This window comes from Callithrix jacchus, chromosome 5 (assembly GCF_049354715.1).
Source record: "Callithrix jacchus isolate 240 chromosome 5, calJac240_pri, whole genome shotgun sequence".
Classification (NCBI taxonomy): domain Eukaryota; kingdom Metazoa; phylum Chordata; class Mammalia; order Primates; family Cebidae; genus Callithrix; species Callithrix jacchus.
In genome coordinates, this window is record NC_133506.1 from 79,626,280 (window position 1) to 79,645,118 (window position 18,839).

Below are 18,839 nucleotides of genomic sequence, written 5' to 3' on the forward strand. Positions count from 1 at the left end.
GGCAAGACCAACCTTCAGCCCTCCTCCCGCTCCCTCCCTGTGCCTGCCGAGGCCCTTTTGTTTGAGCCCTCAGGTCTTGTGTGAGTCTTGCTCCCACTCTGTAAGAAGCACTCATTCCCACCACTCCCAGCCTCCTCCAGCCTTCCAACAACGAGCGTTTATGGCTGCAGCACTGCAGCTGGGAGCCATAAGGCATGAATGAACGTGTGTCCATAGTTTGGAGCCGATTTTTGTCAGGAATGTACTTAACACTTCATAAATTAAGTCCTTGGCTGTCAAGCTACCTCTGATACCAGATAAGTCATCGCTAGCCATTCCCTGCACAAAACCCAGGGGACAGATACACCGGATGGTGCCAGGATTTTTCTTTTTCTTTCTTGTTACTTTTAATAGAAAATGTGTGCAGAGGAATAAGCCACTTGTCCTGCACTGCACAATACAGATGTGTGTGATAGACATTCTGCCTGGTTTTCCCAGCTCTCTAGTCTTGCTGTCCGTTTCTCAACATATTCTGTGTGCGGAGTGGCTTTTGGCGGAGTGGGAGAGGCTGGCAAAGACCCTGGCTGCCTTGGACTCTCCCCAAGCTTTGGGTGTGCCAGGAACTATTGTCAACACTGCATCTGCTTAGAGGACTTTATTCGTTACTACAGTCTTATGAGGGACATACTGCTATTGTTTCCATTCGACAGCTGAGAAGCTCAAATACTTGAGTAATTTATGTAAGGCCATGTAACTAGTTCATGGCAGAGAGCAGGGATTCATTCCACCTGCCCGGGTCCCCACTCACCCACTGCAGTACCTCTGCTCAGGTACATCAGACCCCCTAGTCAGACCTGCTCTGCATGCATGGTGGGGCAGGAGACGTTGGGGTAGGGATGCTAATCTCAGTCCTATAATATTGGGGTTCAGGGGAGCCCTTAGCTCCCCTAAGAGAATGTTTCTCCAAGGTTCTTGATCTCCTGCTCTCTCAAGAATGAGAGAGGTGAGACCAGGTGTGCTCGCAAAGTAAATACCGGACCCCAAACAGTGTTGCAGAAAAGTGATTTTATTTAGGTAGAGATGGGAAAAAAAAAGAGAGAGAACTTCCACGAGAGGTGGGGGGCTGGGGAGGGAGGGGATCCAAACATGGAATCCAAAAGGGGTGTGGAAGAAGGGGACTTTTAACCTGGGAGGAATCCCCACCTTCTCCTAGACCTCTGGCCAATGAAAGGAGTTGCTTAGAACTTCTGCTGGAGTGATTGACTTTTGATTCTTCCCGCGCCCATAAAAGTTTAAAACAGAGACCGTTAAATCTCCCGGATGGAGAGAGATGGGAGGGGGCCTGGCGCTGGAATTTCTTGCCCTTAAAACTACGCCCCCTTGTGGACCCGGAAAGAACACATTCCCTCAATAATGCCTCCCTTATTCATTTATTGATGTAGTAAACATATGTACTCAGGATGTAGCAGCCGTTTCTGCTACTCTATTAAAGTATATTGAAATATATAATCACTTTATTCCAATATATAAGTAATGCAAAGTAATTCAAATATATATATATTCCAATAAACAATTCAAAGTATAGCTTTCCTCATTGAAACAGAAAGTAGGGGCACAAAACGCCAAAATATCCCATCTCTAGAGGTGGCTCTGAGGCGTTCCTCAAACAAGGTCTCTGTGAGACATGAAGACATCTTCACACTGATATTTTTCCGTGTATATTTAGAGGCACTGATATTGCAAGGGGGGAGGGCCAACAGGGTGACAGTGGCAGCAGTAGTTGTATTTTCTTCAATTTTCTGGAACCACTGAGCTCTGAACAAAAATTCACATGATTCTTACCGCATCAGAGTTGTTTAAGTGACAGTAAAGATTAAAACAAAGTGTGCTGTGCAGGACCACGGACCGTTTCTCTGTCTCATGCGAATCACGGGAGGAATGGGAATAGTTCCAAGAAAATAGATGTTAGTAACTCAGGTACACCGTGATCCTCTGCAGGGATTCACTAAGAAAAGCATAGTTATAGCTATGCACAGCTTATTGACAGCTGTTCTGAAGAGCAATAATGTTGAATTCCCCAGTATGCTTTTGCCTGCAAATGAGAAGGACATAACTTAAACTAGCTTAGACAGAAAGGAAATTTATTGACTTTCACAAGCAGGGAGCAGCAATTGATCTGGCCCGAGCACCGTGAAGACTAGAGGTGTTGTCATTCTCTTTCCTTTCTTTCCTGTCACTGCTTCCTAGTACTTGCTGACCAATTCCTCTCATTCTGCAGGTGGACAAACAGCATATGCACCCGGGTTAGGCCGCTGCCATCAGCTCCAGCTGCCCATATTCCTAGTACCTAGATTTCAAAGCCAAGAACTACTTTCTTGCTCCAACAGACAAAGAGGTCTTCGTACCTGGTTGGCTTGGATTGAGTCACATGTCCAGCTCTGAAATAATCTCCAGTCACTTCTTCTCTGATTGACTAGCTTAGGTCACATGCTTGCCTTTGGGAGAGGGCAGTAGGTACCATGATTTCCATCCTGCTGGGAGCACAGTAGGAAAGGAAGCAACATCATATATTCACTACAAATAATAATAATTATTATATTATATGACTATATATTCACTACAAATAATATAATTATGATTTGTAGTGAATATATTATTTATAGTGAAATATAATTATATAATAATAAATTATTATTATTATTATTTGAGACTGAGTTTCACTCTTTCACCCAGGCTGGAGTGAAGTGGTGTGATATCTTGGCTCACTGCAGCCTCCGCTCCCTAGGGTTCAGGTGATTCTCCTGCCTCAGCTTCCTGCGTAGCTGGGATTATAGGCACCTGCCACCATGCCTGGCTAATTTTTGTATTTTTGTAGATACGGGGTTTCACCATTTTGTCCAGGCTGGTCTCAAATTCCTGACCTAAGGTGATCCACCCACCTTGGCCTCCCAAAGTGCTGGGATTACAGGCATGAGCCACCACCCAGCCTACAAATTACTTTTTATTTTGGGGGGACAGGGTCTTGCTCTGTAAGGCTGGAGTGCAGTGGCACAATCATGGTTCACTGTAGCCTCAACATTTGCAGGTTCAGGTGATCCTCCCACCTCAGCCTCCTGAGTAGCTGGGACTACATGTGTGCACCATTGCATCTGGCTCAGTTTTGAATATTTTTGTAGAGCTGGGGTTTCACTGTGTTTCCCAGACTGGCCTCAAGCTTTTAGGCCCCAACAATGCCCCCTGCCTTGGCCTCCCAAAGTGCTGGATTGCAGGTGTGAACATCCACGCCTGGCTACTACAGATTATTTATAAACATTCTGTGACTACAGTGATCAAGAGCCTGAGCTTTCACATTCTTTGATTTATTTTTCAATTGTAAAATCTCTGAGGTTCTAGGGGCCAGGCTGTGTCTGTGTTTTGGCGTCTGAATTAGTTTCCTTGAGCCGCTGTGACAAAATGCCATACGCTGGCCAGCTTAAACAATGTTGTTTGTCTCATACTTTTGACATTCAGAAATTCAAGGTCAAGGCAAGGTTGGTTCCTTCTGAGGGCTGTGAGGGAGGATCTGTTCCATGCTCCTCTCCTGGACCAACCATTGGCATCTCTTTGGTTGTAGAAACATCACCAGACTTTCTGCTTTCATCTTCACCTGGTGCTTTCCCCTTGCACATGACTGTCTCCAAATTTGCACTTTTCATAGGGACATGAGTCATATTGGGCTGGGGCCCACCCACCCCCAACTACCTCCTTGGAATTTTAGTACCTCATAGACCATGTCTCCAAATAAGGTTACATTTTTGAAGTACTGCAAGGTAGAACATAAACATATAAATTGTGGGGGCCTCAATTCATCCTATAAGGGAATCCTAATCATAGGAGAGGTCAAGCAGGCCAAGGAGGGAGCAGGATAAGGCTTAGGATGAAATGCTCCAGCTCTTTACTTCCTGGAAGATACTCCCTCTCCAGTTATGAAAATTCATGGTATTCCTAAACTTTTACTGAGAAAGAATCCTGGTCCACTTATTATTTTAGTCAGTGATCCTTTGAGCAACAGGAAGGACGACTTTTACATCTGGATTTCAACTACTTTCTTTACTAGGGCTAAAACTGATCTAAAGTTTCACCCCAAATTTGACCATCTCATCTTAAATAGTTTTGGTGGCTTTCCATTGTCTGAGATTTAAATCTAATAGATTTGGAAGGAAGCCCAGGAGGCTGAGTCACAAATAGGCCTTAGATAATTCTGATACAGGCCACACTTTGACAAATACTGGCCCATGAGATAAGAATTACACTCATCCAGTATATTATACAAAGTACTTCGTGATCTGTGTCTTGCTTCTCTTTTCTACCTTTTCTTCCATCCTTCCTCTGACTCCTCAACAAACACTGCCCTTTAGAGAATGGGATATAGCTGGAGAGAGCGAATGAGCAGAAGCTAGGTGAGGGAGGGCTGTTAGTAGGGGCCAAAACTTTAAGTGCAGTGGGAAGTGCTATGGTCTGAATGCCAATGTTCCCCCAACTTCATATGATGATACTTAATGTTGATACTTAAATTCATATTTTGATAATGCAAGTATAGTAAGAGATAAGGCCTTGGGAAGGCTGTGCCCTCATGAGTGGTATGGGTCCCCTTATGAAAGAGGCCCAAGGAGGCTTGTTTGCCCCTTGTGCTGTGTGAGGCCACATAGAATTGTCATCTATGAGAATGCGGGCCCTCATCAGGCACCGAATATGCTGGTGTCTTGATCTTGGACTTCCTAGCCTCTGGAACCATGTGCAGTAAATTTCTGTTGTTCATACATTACCTAACCTAACGTATTTCATTACAGCATCCTGAACAAGCTTAAGCCATTGAAGAGTTTTAAGCAGATAGTATTCCACTTTGATTGACATTTTAGGATCACTCTCGCTCTGGAGCAAGAATGGAAAGGGGCAGGGATGGAACTAGGAAGATCAGTCGTGGACCAAGAGGGCAGTTGAGGTCGAGATACGTGGGTAGATTTAAGATAGATTTTTGGTTCAGGCAGAGTGTGGTGTCATTCACAGAGATGGATATGATCGATGGTTGTTGGACAACTAGTTGTTTATGGGAAAGGGGAGACATTTAATTATGTGATACATCAAAGTAGAGATGACAGGTAAGTAGTCAGATATTAAAGTCTGGAACTCAGAGGACTCATCTGAAATGAAAACATATTCTGGTATGATCAGCACATGGATAATTTTAACCATGAGAATTGATGGAAACTTCTAGGGACAGAAATGCAAAGGAGAAGGGCCTATTCATCTGGTGATTGTACAGAGGAGGATGAACCAACTAGAGTGAGAGGTAGGAGGAAACGCAGTGATATCGCGGGACAAAGAAGCAAAGAGGGACAAGAATGATTCACTGTCATGAATGTTTCTGAGAGGACAAGATGAGACAGGGTAAGATCTGTCATCGCATCTGCCAACGTGAGGTCATTGTCAGCTTTGTCGAGTAGTTTTTGGAGTGACAGGGATGGAAGCTGGATGGAAGGGGGCATAAGAATAGAAATGAGGAAGTGGAGAGAGTATGGCTAACCCTCTTGCAAAGTCAACTGAGAAGGAAAGTAGAAAAACGTGGTAGAGTGGGAGACCAGCATATGCCTCTCCCAAACATAAAGAATTGTTGAGCTGAAGACACTTAAGAAGAAGCAGATACAGGAAAGCTCTCTGCTCGCCCTCCATTTGCCTAAAAGCAGGACACAGATTTGGAAAGAGAAAAGGTAACATGGTCACTCTCTACCAGAGAGAACAAAGCTTAATCGCTAAAGTCACCTTTAGATGTTTATCAGCCTGGAGACCGTACCAGAGAAATCTGCATTAACAAACTTCACTGCCTAGCCCTTATCTGCCATTTCTTTGCCTTTTTGCTTCCAGTAGAGACTCCAAGTCCTTTTTCTTTGTCTTGTCACTTCTCTAAAAATGTACTGTTCTTTGTTGAAGGTGCTGTGTAGGCTGGAATTCAAAGCTACCTCTTTGAGAACTACTCATTTTCTAGGTGTCTTCCATCTATAAATAAAATGTATATGTGCATAAACTTCTTATTTTTTTTCTCATTAATTGTCTTTAGTAATAGGGGTCAATTCTGGGGCCGGGCACTGTGGCTCATTCCTGTAATCCCAGCACTTTGGGAGGCCGAGGCGGGTGGATCACCTGAAGTCAGGAGTTCAAGACCAGCCTGACCAACATGTAGAAACCCTGTCTCTACTAAAAATATAAACATAGCCACACATGGTGGTGCAGGCCTGTAATCCCAGCAACTTGGGAGGCTGAGACAGAAGAATCGCTTGAACTCCAGAGGTGGAGGTTGTGGTGAACCGAGATTGCACCATTGCACTCCAGCCTGGGCAACAAGAGCGAAACTCTGTCTCAAAAAAAAAAAAAAAAATTAATAGGGGTCAATTCCAACTAAGAACCTATGGACTTACGGGAGTTATTGTTTTTTCCCTACAGCAGATGATCGGCTCATCCTTTTTTTTTTAAAGAGTTGCGTTAGCTTCTGTGCAAATGGAAATGACCCAAATATTCATGGTGTGTTTGCTTTTTAAAAATGTCTAATTTATTTATATAATTTCAAAAGCAATATTCAATATGTTTTCTTTTGCTTTTAGGAGTAATGAAATCCAAGCACTTTGGAGGCCAAGGTGGGCAGATCACCTGAGGTCAGCAATTCAAGACCAGCCTGACCAACATGGTGAAACCCCGTCTTAAAAAAAAAAAAAAAAAAAAAAGAAGTAATGAAATAAAAACATTCAGAAAGGTTCAATGATTTCTGTAAGGCCACATGGCAGGGGAGTCAGTGAGTGAATCATGGCATTACTCATGTGGCCTCCAAGAATAAGGCCTTCTTCAGTTCACCCTGCCCCACTTTCCTGATACTGATTAGAACCCAGTAAACTATTAGTAAGCAGCCATATGCCAAGAGCTTTGCAAAATCAGAGCAGAGTATTATTAGAAAATATTTAGACCCACTGCAAAGGTACACTTGAGAGGAAAATAAAAGATAATTTGTGACATTAGCCAAGGAGGAAAGGATTCCTTAATCCAGCAACCAAGTTCACCAGCAGTTAAGTGATAACTCCTTCTCCTTCCCCACATCCTCTATTCTCCACACAGGGGCTTATGAATGGAGGGTGGGGAATCTTAAATGTTAACTTTTCTGCACTTTTCTTGGCTTCATTTGTAGATTTCACACCTTCTCTGCTCCCCTCCTCAGGGTGTTTTTATTATTGGAGATGAGAGCCAGGTGAGGAAGCTGGGCTTGAGGCTGGGTAGTAGGGGTTCACCTAAAGGGGGCTCTGTTGGGGATCCATCGACAGCACAGGTTCCTGTGAGCCCTGCCTAGGACAGCACCCCTCGATGTCCCTGGGCTTGGTTTTGCATGCGTTTTTCCTCCAGAACGTTGTCCCCACAACCCCAAACCCAAACAGCACAACTGAGCAGACTCTCGTTTCAAACTCCACTAAAAATTCTCAGGAGAGTGTCTCCACCTCCCACCTGAATTATCACCTTTTTTTCTCTGAAGGTTCTGTGATGTCTGAGGGTAAATTGTCAGGATGTCTAAGTCGGCCATAGCTGTGCTAGCCCAGCTGTCTCTCCTACCCATGGCCACCGTCCTAGCCTCACCAGGCTTCTCCTGGGGAGTCTCTGGCTTTGGGTCTACAAAGTCAAAGTCTGCAGCACTGAACCTGGCTCTTCTGCTTGCTGGGTCTGTGACCTTGGTGCTCCTGAACCTCTCTGAGCCTCAGTTTCCTCAAAAGGGGAGGCTCCAAGGGTTTTTTTGTTTTGTTTTGTTTTACATTTAGATTCATCAACTGCAGATAAAGGGGCTGGATGGCCCCTGAAGTACCTGCCGTTTGGTTCTGCCTTTCGATGATGTCAGTGATTTTGATAACACTTATGGACTGCCCACTGTGTTTCAGGCATTGTTTGTTGTTTTCAGTGCTATGCTGTTATTAGCTCATTTACTCCTCTCAGCAATGCTTTGATGAAGGTGGTATTTGTACTTCCATTATACAAGTGAGGACTGGAAGGCAGAAACAAACCTCCAAGTTCGTTTTGTGAAATGGGATTCTCACCTTTGCAACATGGCTCTGGAGACTTGCTCTTCACAATGACATTTGTAAGAGAAAAAATTACCCAATGACACTTGGTAAAGCATGGTAGGTGTATTAGTCCATTTTCATGCTGCTGACACAGACATACCTGAGACTTGGTAATTTACACAGAAAAAGAGGTTTAATAGACTTACAGTTCTATGTGGCTGGGGAGGACTCACAATCATGGTGGAAGTCCAAAGCCATGTCTTACATGGTGGTAGGCAAGAGAGAATGAGAATCAAGTGAAAGGGGAAGCCCCTTATAAAACCATCAGATCCTGTCCGACTTACTCAATACAAATGAGAAAGGTATGGGGGAAACTGCCCCCACGATTCAATTATCTCTTACCAGTTCCCTCCTACGACACAGGAATTATGGGAGCTATAATTCAAGATGAGATTTGGGTGGGGGCCCAGCCAAACCATATCGGTAAGGAAGACAATCCAGGACCATTGTGACAGGCATAGAGATCACTCCAACAGGGTCTTTCAGTGGGGGAGAGAGATGGGGCTCAACTCCCAATACAGCATGGGCAAATGGGAGTTTATAGCCAAAGAGCAGGGAGGGGGTCAGTGGGTGGAAAATTGCTAAGACAAAACAATATGAGTAAGGGGGATTCTGGCTTAACCCACCTAACAGGATTCTCGCTGAAGGGTGACCTGACATCACCTGGTGGATGGTGGAGGAAGGCTAGCCTCATCAGGTATCAAGGATGATTAGATATCCAGGATGGGATGATTCTGGCGAAACTGACTTAACCATGGTTCTTTGCTAAAACTAGATTTTACAGGAAAGTACACAGATGGGCCTAGGAGAAAATTCCGAAGTCCAACTACAGTTTGGCCAAGCAAATAATCTTTGTCACTGGTCTGCCAATTTTATGAGGCTATAATAGAGATGAGAAGTAAGGCAATGAGTGCATAATAGTCAATTATCACTATCTAATCGATAGCCAATATTTATTTTGCAAAAGGACAGGACATTTTCTTTTGTTTGAAGCACAGTCACCTAGTTTGCAGACTTAAATTCTGCACATTTTCTTAGCAGCATAATTAATTTCTTAAGAAACAACATTAAGGGGCTCTTAAAATTCTCTGGTTGCATGAAAATTTGATCATAGATCATTTTGCTTGAAATAGATGAGCACAAGTTAGGCTTAAACAAGGATTTTTTTTTCTTTGCTCTTCACATTTAATACTGATTGAGGATGATAGACAGAAAAAGGAAAGGGATATACAAAACACGGAAGTGAGGTACAGAAACAGCTGTATTGGGGCTGGGCACAGTGGTTCACAACTGTAACTCCAGGACTTTGAGAGGCTGAGGTGCGCAGATCACTTGAGGCTGGGAGCTTGAGACTGGCTTGGCCAACATGGCAAAACCCTGTCTCTACTAAAAATACAAAAATTGGCTGGGTGTGGTAGTGCGGGCCTGTAGTCCTAGTTACTCGGGAGGCTGAGGCAGGAGAATCACTTGAACCCAGGTGTTTGAGGCTGCAATAAGCCGAGATCATGCCACTGCACTCCAGCCTGAGAGACAGAGCAGGATCCTGTCTAAAAAGCAAACAAACAACAAACAAGCAAACAAAAAACCAGCCAGGTTGGTTATAGCTCAGCGTTTATTTTATTTGAACACAGTTTGAACAGTTGACTGCCTTTTTGGCCAAAACTCAGTGATTGACATAAGAGTAAGTTATAGTCAGCCAGGCGCGGTGGCTCATGCCTGTAATCCCAGCCTTTTAGAGGCCCAAGGTGGGTGGATGGAGAGATCGAGATCATCCTGGCAAACATGGTAAAACCTTGTTTCTATGAAAATACACAGATTAGTGGGGTGTGGCGGTGGGCGCCTGTAATCCCAACTACTCAGGAGGCTGAGACAGGAGAATTGCTTGAACCCAGAAGGCAGAGGTTACAGTGAGTTGAGATCATGCTGTTGCACTCCAGCCTGGCTACAGAATGAGACTCTGTAGCAAAAAAAATAAAAGAAAGGAAAGTAAGTTATCGTTTGTGTATAGCTCCAGTTAGGTTGTAGTTCACTATACATAGAGAAACCTGTAGGCCAAACTCAAAATAGATAAGGGGGCACCTTTAGGCTAAAGTTAATTTAACAAGTTTATTTAAAACCTCTGTGTGCCAGGTTTTGCTCCCATCTGCAGCACCTGAAGATGTTCCTGGGGGTCCAGGGTGTGCTCATGAGGAAGGATAGTCCTGTCCCTGGGAGAGAGTCTGGAGTCTGCAGGCCTGGGGAGGCATCCACTGGCTGCTGCTTTCTTGCGCTCTGTTGCTTCCTCAGCTAGGCACTGCATCCTGCCTTCCCCTGGATACCGCAGCTACTTGCACAGCAGGGCTCCGGAGGGACCTGAGCCCAGGAGTGGGGAGAATCCTCTTCTTCCTCTCTGATACCTTCGCTTTATCAGACAGGTGACAGAATGATGTTTCCTCCACTAGAGTGCTGGGAGCTTTGGTCCTAATAGAACTTCATTTTAGTCTCTGAGCAGCAAACAGCAGTCCAGGGAGGCTGACCTGGAAATAACAGCTTGCTGTATATACCATCATTTTTCTCCTCTGACTGGGAAGTCCTTGTTACAGGTCACGCTACCTCCCTGACACTTCTCTTTTCTATTGAGTTTTGCCTGGACCCTTAGACTTTCTGAATATAGATCTCTGGCAAACTGCCCCCAAATTGTGTTAGGCATGCTTGAACATGCCTGAACTTGAAGTAGAAACAGCTAAGGTCCAGGCTGGGGATAACAGAGCAACCCACATAAGGCTTATTTCCTTAAAAAAAATAGATTGATTTGTTTAAAATTCAGTTTCCTGTTAAAGGAATTCCCAAATCCAGTATTGACTGCTCTTCTCTGCAAAAATTTAAAGAAATTATTACTTAAAAATTTTGTCTAAAGAGACTCTTGACTACAGTTAATATTTTTAACAAGTATTTTTGGTTTCTTTAGAAAAGAGCATTTTTTTTTTTTGGTGGTGGCGGGGACTGGGGATAAATATCAGCTGTCTGAGCTTTGCATAGGGGGTGGGGTGGTGCCAACAGAGTCGCCAAACACAGGCTTTCAACAAACCCCTTCAGTTCAGGCAACCACGCTTCATCTCCACAAGTTACATTGTGCAGATGGTCTCTGGTTTTCTCTCTAACTCCCCTCTGTGCTCCAGGCTGCTGCAGTTGGCCGCCTGTTGCTCTGCCCATCCCACCTGTCAACACTCAGGCATCCCTTCTGTGTCTTCTGGAAATTTGTTGAAATTAGTGATTTCCCCCCTTCCTGTTCTTTTAATTGCTCAAGGCTAATGTTTTCCTAATGTCTCATTTTTATTTCATATGGACTTCATTGGCAAACAGTTCTGCAGGCTGCATGGAAAGAATGGTGGCATCAGCTTCTAGGGAGGCCTCAGGAAACTTACAATCATGGTGGGAGGCAAACGGGGAGCTGGCACTTCATGTGGCCAGGGCAGAAAGAAGGTGGGGGAGGTGCCTTTCAGGAAGGCACCATCAGTCTTGAGCTGGAAGACTGCCTTTTAGGTTTTGAAGAGAGAAGAGTTGGAGGAGGATGTGTGTTCACAGAGTCTAACTTGCTGTGGAGTGGCAAGAGGGCTCAACAAGGATGCCAGTGGCCTTCAGATGTCTCTGGCTCCTATCACATCTGTGTGAAGCTATAGGCTGGGTAAATATCAACCAGAGGGAACAAGCAAAGACCATTTATTCAGAGGCTGCTGTAACAGGGGAGTCAGCCACCAGCGTATGTCTTTTGGAAAGCTGCTTCAGCCCTAACCCTGTTTTAGCTAGTCCTCAATTTAATCTGATACCTGAGTAGTGGATCTCTTACCCCATTTCTACCCATCTCAGGTTCATTGGCTGGGACCCCTGTGAAAAAAGACAGGTGAACAAGAGAAAGATACACAGATTTATTTAATGTAAGTTTTATGTGACACAGGAGTCTTCAAAAGGAGATGAAGGCCAGAAGAAACAGCTAAACCTGAATGATTTTTGTTGTAGATTTGAGAAAGAATGAAGTATCGTGGAAAATTATGACAGAGCAAAGAGAAAGAATGAGAGAAATGTAATAAACTGGGGGATCTTAGCAAAGCCTGTTTGCTCAGATTACTCTCTGTGTCCCTTCAAAGAGATAATGCCCAACGCTTGTGTCCCCTGGGTATAAGGAGGGCCCCTCTCACAAAAGGGTTTTGATCTGCTTCAAGAGAAGGTCAGAGAGTCTTTCCTGCACATGTACTTTCTCAGATTCCTTCAGCTTAAAATCAACATGTCATGGTGCTATAGTTTGAAGTAGTGATGGTTTGGATCTGTGTCCCTACCAAATCTCATGCTGAATTATAATCCCCAGTGTCGGAGGTGGGGCCTGGTCAGAAGTGATTGGATCATGAGAGTGGGGTTCTCACGAATAAGTTAGCACCACCCCCTCAGTCCTGTTCTCCTGACAGATTGTGAGTCAGTCATTATGAGATCTAGTTGTTTAAAAGTACGTAGCACCTCCCCCGCCTTCCTCCTGCCCTGGCCACGTGAAGCACCAGCTCCCCGTTTGCCTCCCATCATGATAGTAAGTTTCCTGAGGCCTCCCTAGAAGCTGATGCCACCATTCTTTTCATACAGTCTGCAGAACTGTTTGCCAATGAAACCTCTTTTCTTTATAAATTATCCAGTCTCAGGTATTTCTTTACAGCAAGAATAGACTGATACAGGTAGTATGTGCTGAAACCCATCACAGGTTATGGAAAAATGATCAGGAAGGGTATGGTAACCTAGGGTTGTTTAATAGTTTTTGTGACACAGATTTTAGTCTGGCCTTCATTGATAAGAGTTAAGAATCCTCTTTCTGGCACAGGAGAGGGAGACCTCTTTTCCAAATGTAAATTTCCTATACAAAAGGAAAATGTATTCAAGATTTTCCTGGATCTACGGATTCTCAATGGCCTTTAGTTCAAAATAGTCCATATGCCAAAGAGGCTTACTTTGCGGGGGCATGCTTTTCTCTTCAAAGTCAGACCTGCACTCTTACCTGATGACATAAGACACCTTGCTTCTGCCGGTGTGCCACATTAGTTTACCATTGTCATGGCAACACCCAGGAGTCACTGCCCCTTTCCATGGCAGTGATCCAGTGACCCAAAAGTTACTACCCCTTCCCTAGAAATTTCTGCATAAGCCACCCCTTAATCTGCATGAAGTTAAAGGTAGGTATAAATACGACTGCAAAACTGCCCTGAGCTGCTGTCCTGTCTATGGTATAGCCCTACTCTGCAAGAGCAGTCACAGAGTTATAACACCACCAGAGTTGTAACACTGCCACTTCAATAAAGCTGTTTTCTTCTACCTCTGGCTGGCCCTTGAATTCTTTCCTGGGCAAAGCCAAGAACCTTGTGGGCTAAGCCCCACTCTGGGCCTCGCCTGTACTATATTAGAAGGAAAATATGTTTTTCCTCTTTTATACTTGCTCCCCTACCCCGAAGCCCTAAACACCTGTTCCTTTGTTTGGCCTGAGATAACCTTTAAGTTACTCCTTACTGGGTACTCCCACGTGTATGTGTGATGCACATGTCAATAAACATTCTTTGTTATTTTTTTCTTGTTAATGTTTTACTTGCCTAATTTACAGGGCTCCAGCTGGAGAAACTACAGTGGGTACAGTACAGAAAGATGATTATTTTTTTCCTCCCCTACAGCTCTGTCTGGTTGGTCCAAAGTTGGAAGCAGGGACAGAAATTAAGGAAGCTGTCAGTTATCAATAAAATCCTGGTCATTTGACCAATTGTTATAGGGGTTAATGTGTGGTTTCCTAGATTGTTGGTAGAGATAGCAGTCTGACTTCCTGCAGATCTGAGTTATGGCAGGCTGGCTTCCTAGGCTGGCTATTGAAGATAAGGAGTTGGTTTCCTGGGCAGGTTGCTGCAGGTTGTGGGTCTATTTTTATATATTGTCTGGCCATTGTCCATTGGTGTATTCAGTTTCTCATGACTATAACTGATTTGGAAATTTTATTCATCTTGTGTTTTCAAGCATAAGAGATAAAAGTTTTTGGTAATGTCAGGCATTTGATGCATATTATCTCATTTAATCACCATCCTCAGTGGGTTAATATTTACCTTATTTTTGGAACAGAAAATGGAGGCAAAGAGCATGAAAAATTTGACAAGATAAAAATACCTTGGAAGTAGCAGAGTTGAGGTTTTGAACCTAAGCCTGATTCTTTTGAAGCTCATCCCTTCCTCCAGATACACAACAGAACTTCTTAAGTGTGGCCATAACCAGGTTGTGGAGCTGCCTGGTGGATCAGAAAACATGAGTCCCCTTCAATGTGGTTCTCTTGTCTGCATGCCAGGGGGCTGTCCAGCAAATCCATAGTTGCTTCCAATTTTCCCATCAGCCACTTTTAATTTTTATATTTTTTTATTGTGGCAAAAAACACATAAAATATATCATTTTAATGTGTACAATTCATCAGCATTAAGTACATTCAAATATCATGCATCCATCCTGAGAACTTCATCGTCATCCCAAATGGAAATGCTTTGGCAGTCACTCTCCCTTTTCCCCCTCTCTTCTCCCCTGTGGAGAGGAGGAAAAATATCTTTTTCTCTGCCTGTCTTCCATTCCTGGCTGAGATCCCACACCAAGAAGGAGATTACTAAGAGAAAAGCATACAAATGTATTCAATAAAAGTTTTGCATGACACAGTAAACTTCATAAGAAAGTAGAGCCCCAGAAATAGCTAAACCTGAATAGTTCTATGCTAGGTTTGATGAAGAATGGATCATCACAGAGAAATAGAACACAAAAGATGTGATCTGACAGCAGTAAATTGGGAGGAGCTTGGCAAGGCCTTTTTGTTCAAAATCTTCTGTGTCCTTATGTTTTCACAGAGAAAGATGTTCCTTTCCTCTGGGTATAGGAGGGCACCTCTCACATGAGAGTCTTATGACCTGCTTCAGAGGAAGTCAGAAAATACTTCCTGTATATACTCTTTCTCAAATTTCTCCAGCTTAAAATATTCAATATGCCAAGGTGCCATATTCTGGGGACAGTATGTCTTGAATTCCACCATCTGGAAATCATGAATCTACTGTCTGCCTTGTGGATTTGCCTATTTTGAATATTTTATATGAATGGAATCATATTTTTTTAAAAATTATACTTTAAGTTCTGGGGTACATGGGCAGAACATGCATGTTTGCTACATAGTTATACATGTGCCATGGTAGTTTGCTGCATCCATCAGCCCATCATCTACATTAGGTATTTCTTCTAATGCTATCTCATCCCTAGCCCCCCGATACCCCAACAGGCCCCAATGTGTGATGTTCCCCTCCTGGGGTCCATGTGTTCTCATCATTCAAATCCCACTTATGAGTGAGAATATGAGGTGTTTGGTTTTCCGTTCTTGTGTTAGTTTGCTGAGAATGATGGCTTCTTGCTTCATCCATGTCTCTGTAAGGACATGAAGTCACCTTTTTTTATGGCTGCATGGTATGAATGGAATCATATTCTAAGAGGACTTTTGTGTCTGGCTTATTTCACTTCCTGTAAGATTTTCCAGGTGCATCCATGTTGAAGCCCGTGTAAGTACCTCATTCCTTTTTAAGGCTGAGTGCTATTCCGACTTACGGATTTGACACATTGGCTCATCCAACTATCTGTTGATGAACACTCAGGTTGTTTCCACCTTCTGCTATTGTGAGTCATTATGCTGTGAACATGGAAGTACAAGTTTTTGTCTGGACCTCCGGCAGCTTCGGCTCTGTGCTCCCAGAGAGCTCACAGTGCCATCATCCCCTTGTTTCTTTACCAGACTTAGAATTCTTTTATTTTATTTTTCTTTATTTTTTGAGAGGGAGTCTCACTGTGTTGCCCAGGCTGGAGTGCAGTGGTGTGGTCTCTGCTTACTGCAACCTCCGTCTCCCGGGTTCAAGTGATTCTCCTGCCTCAGCTTTCCAAGTAGCTAGGATAACAGGAGCTAGCCACCACGTCCAGCAAATTTTTGTATTTTTTTAATAGAGATGGGGTTTCACCATGTAGGCCAGGCTGATCTCCAATTCCTGACCTCAGGTGATCCACCTGCCTCAGTTTCCCAAAGTGCTGGGATTACAGGCATGAGCCACCATGCTCTTCCCAGACCTGGAATTCTACCCTAGTGCAGTCCATCTTCTGGAAGGTAGGGCAGGCTATGAAGGGAAGCAGGAGAGCTATAGGAAGTGCCTCAAGTGATCTCCATGCAGGCATCTCTTCTGTGACTGTAAGTCACACGATGCAAAATGTTTTCTTAGGCTGAATGCCCAGCCCTTTCTCTGCCTGTCAAATGATTACTCACCCTTTATATCTGGTTCAAATGTCACTTCTATGACTTATGTTCTCAGCAGTATTCTTTTGGGTATAAGATACTGAAAGAAAAGATGGTGTAAATCCTCAAGAAATCCATAGGCATGAAGGACAGGAGCGACGGTAATAGCCAGGATTCATGGCAACTATAAGCAAGGAGTGGAAAGCTACCGGGGTCAAGGCTGCCACTTTCTTCATCTCCCTTTGTCCCACCCCTCCCTCTTGTCTTCGCCCCATCTCTCACCAGATGCCTAAGTATCTTTGCCTTTCTCTTTGCTTTGTCTCTACTGTGGCACGTGACCCAACATGGCCATTGGTAGCCTTTCCACATTGCAATCCTTCAACTTCATTTACTGTTTTCTGGTGACTTCTCTTTCTGTCCTTTTGTGGACTCAATGCATGGATAGCTGGCTTCATCATAGGTAGGTCCTCTCATGGAATGTGTCCACCCTCCTGGTCTTGGACCCCTGAAACCGGGGTCACGTGACTTTCTGTCCCCTGTGGGATAGAATTTCCAGATGTATCTATAAGAATCCCCCAAGCATATGTAATGCCTCTTGCTTTTGTATTCTTTTTTTTTTTTTTTTTTTTTGAGAGACAGAGTCTCACTCTGTCACCCAGGCTGGAATGCAGTGGCGTGATCTCAGCTCACCACAACCTCTACCTCCTGAGTTCAAGAAATTCTCCTGCCGCAGTTTCCCAAGTAGCTGGGACTACAGGCATATGCCACTACGCCCAGCTAATTTTTATATTTTTTCTTGAATTCCATCCCTAGATGGGTCTGCACAACCCCATAAACAAATAGGTTTGGTCCTGGCCTTTCTATTAACTCTTAGTAAGTTAATAGAGGCAGGGTTTCACTATATGTTGGTCAGACTGGTGTCAAACTCCTGACCTCAGGTGATCCACCCGCCTTCGCCTCCCAAAGTGCTGGCATTAAAGGCATGAGCCACCACGCCCAACCTCTTTTGCATTCTTATAGCACTTTGTCATGTAGACACATAAACAAGTGGATGGTATTCAAATACCATATTTGCTCTAGGGAAAAGAACTGCTGCACACCAGGGACTGTTTTGGGTATAGCTGATATTTCCAGCAGAGTAACTTGCATGTTGTTGTTTAATACAGAATCAGATGAGATTAAGCTACTTAAGTTTCTTCCAAATGTTTGAGAATATATTTAAAGGCAATGTCAGCGAGTTCCAATCCAGAGGCTGGACTTGGACTAATAATTTGAGAGCACACTGCGTTTATAAGATTTGTTTTCCTTACCTTGAGCAAGCTGCTTCAAAGCAGAGAGATGGCGGTGTCATTTCTCAGCCATAGGAGTGAGAGAGACTCTTGCATGTGGAGAATGTGCAGAAAAGCAGGTATAGCTGATACAGAGCCCTGCAAAGAGATCACCTAGCAAATTCAGAGACAGCAGTGGGCAGGCTGGTGTCTGGGTGTGTGTGTGGTACCCTCGGGGAACAGCACTTCTCACCCACCATCCCACTTCCTGCTGGAATCCTTATATGGCAGCCATCAGTAGAACCTTCATTAGGCCCCTCCCTCGGGTCAAGCAGGCCAAGGAAGCTAAAACCTGAGCTTGTACAATAGCAGTCTAACCTTTCTTTAATATGGCTGGGATTTAATGTGTCTAATGTGGTTGAATGAGTTTGAATGGGGAGAGGAAATTATTGGCAGTAGGGTTGGTGAGGAATGAAGCTAGCCGAATAGACACTTTATCCTAATCACGATCAAATGCCCCTGTTCCTACGCCTTTTACTTTCACATTGGTTTACCCTGGGCCAGGCGAGGTGAGGAGGTGGCTCACACCGGTGACCCTGGCAATTTGGGAAGTCCAGATGGAAGGACCCCTTGAGCCCAGGAGTTTGAGAGCAGCCCTGGCAACATAGTGAGACCCGCATCACTACAAAGAAACAAAATTAGCCAGGCACAGTAGTATGTGCGCAGTCCCAGCTACTAGGGAGGCTGAGGCAGGAGAATCGCTTAAGCCCAGAAGTTCAAAACTGCAGCAAGCTGTGATTGTACCACTGCACTCCAGCCTCCACAACAGAGTGACATCTTGTCTCAAAAAAAAAAAAAAAAAAAAAAGAAAAGAAAAGAAATCATATCAGTTTTACTTTCAAACTATTTTTTTTCCTGGCCCTCAGACTCTGTGGTTGCCTGCAGGGCGAAAGAGTGCACACGTCTCAGAGCCAAAGATTAGGGCAATATTGACTTGGCAAATATACTTCTCAGAGAATAGTGGACTGAAAGATACGGATGCAGTTAGCTTCGGGCCAAATGAGTGCTGCTCTTTGAATATGCCAAGACAGTCCTGCACCTTCCAAAAAGTAATTGGGCCGGGCGTGGTGGCTTACACCCGTAATCCTAGCACTTTGGGAGGCCGAAGCGGGG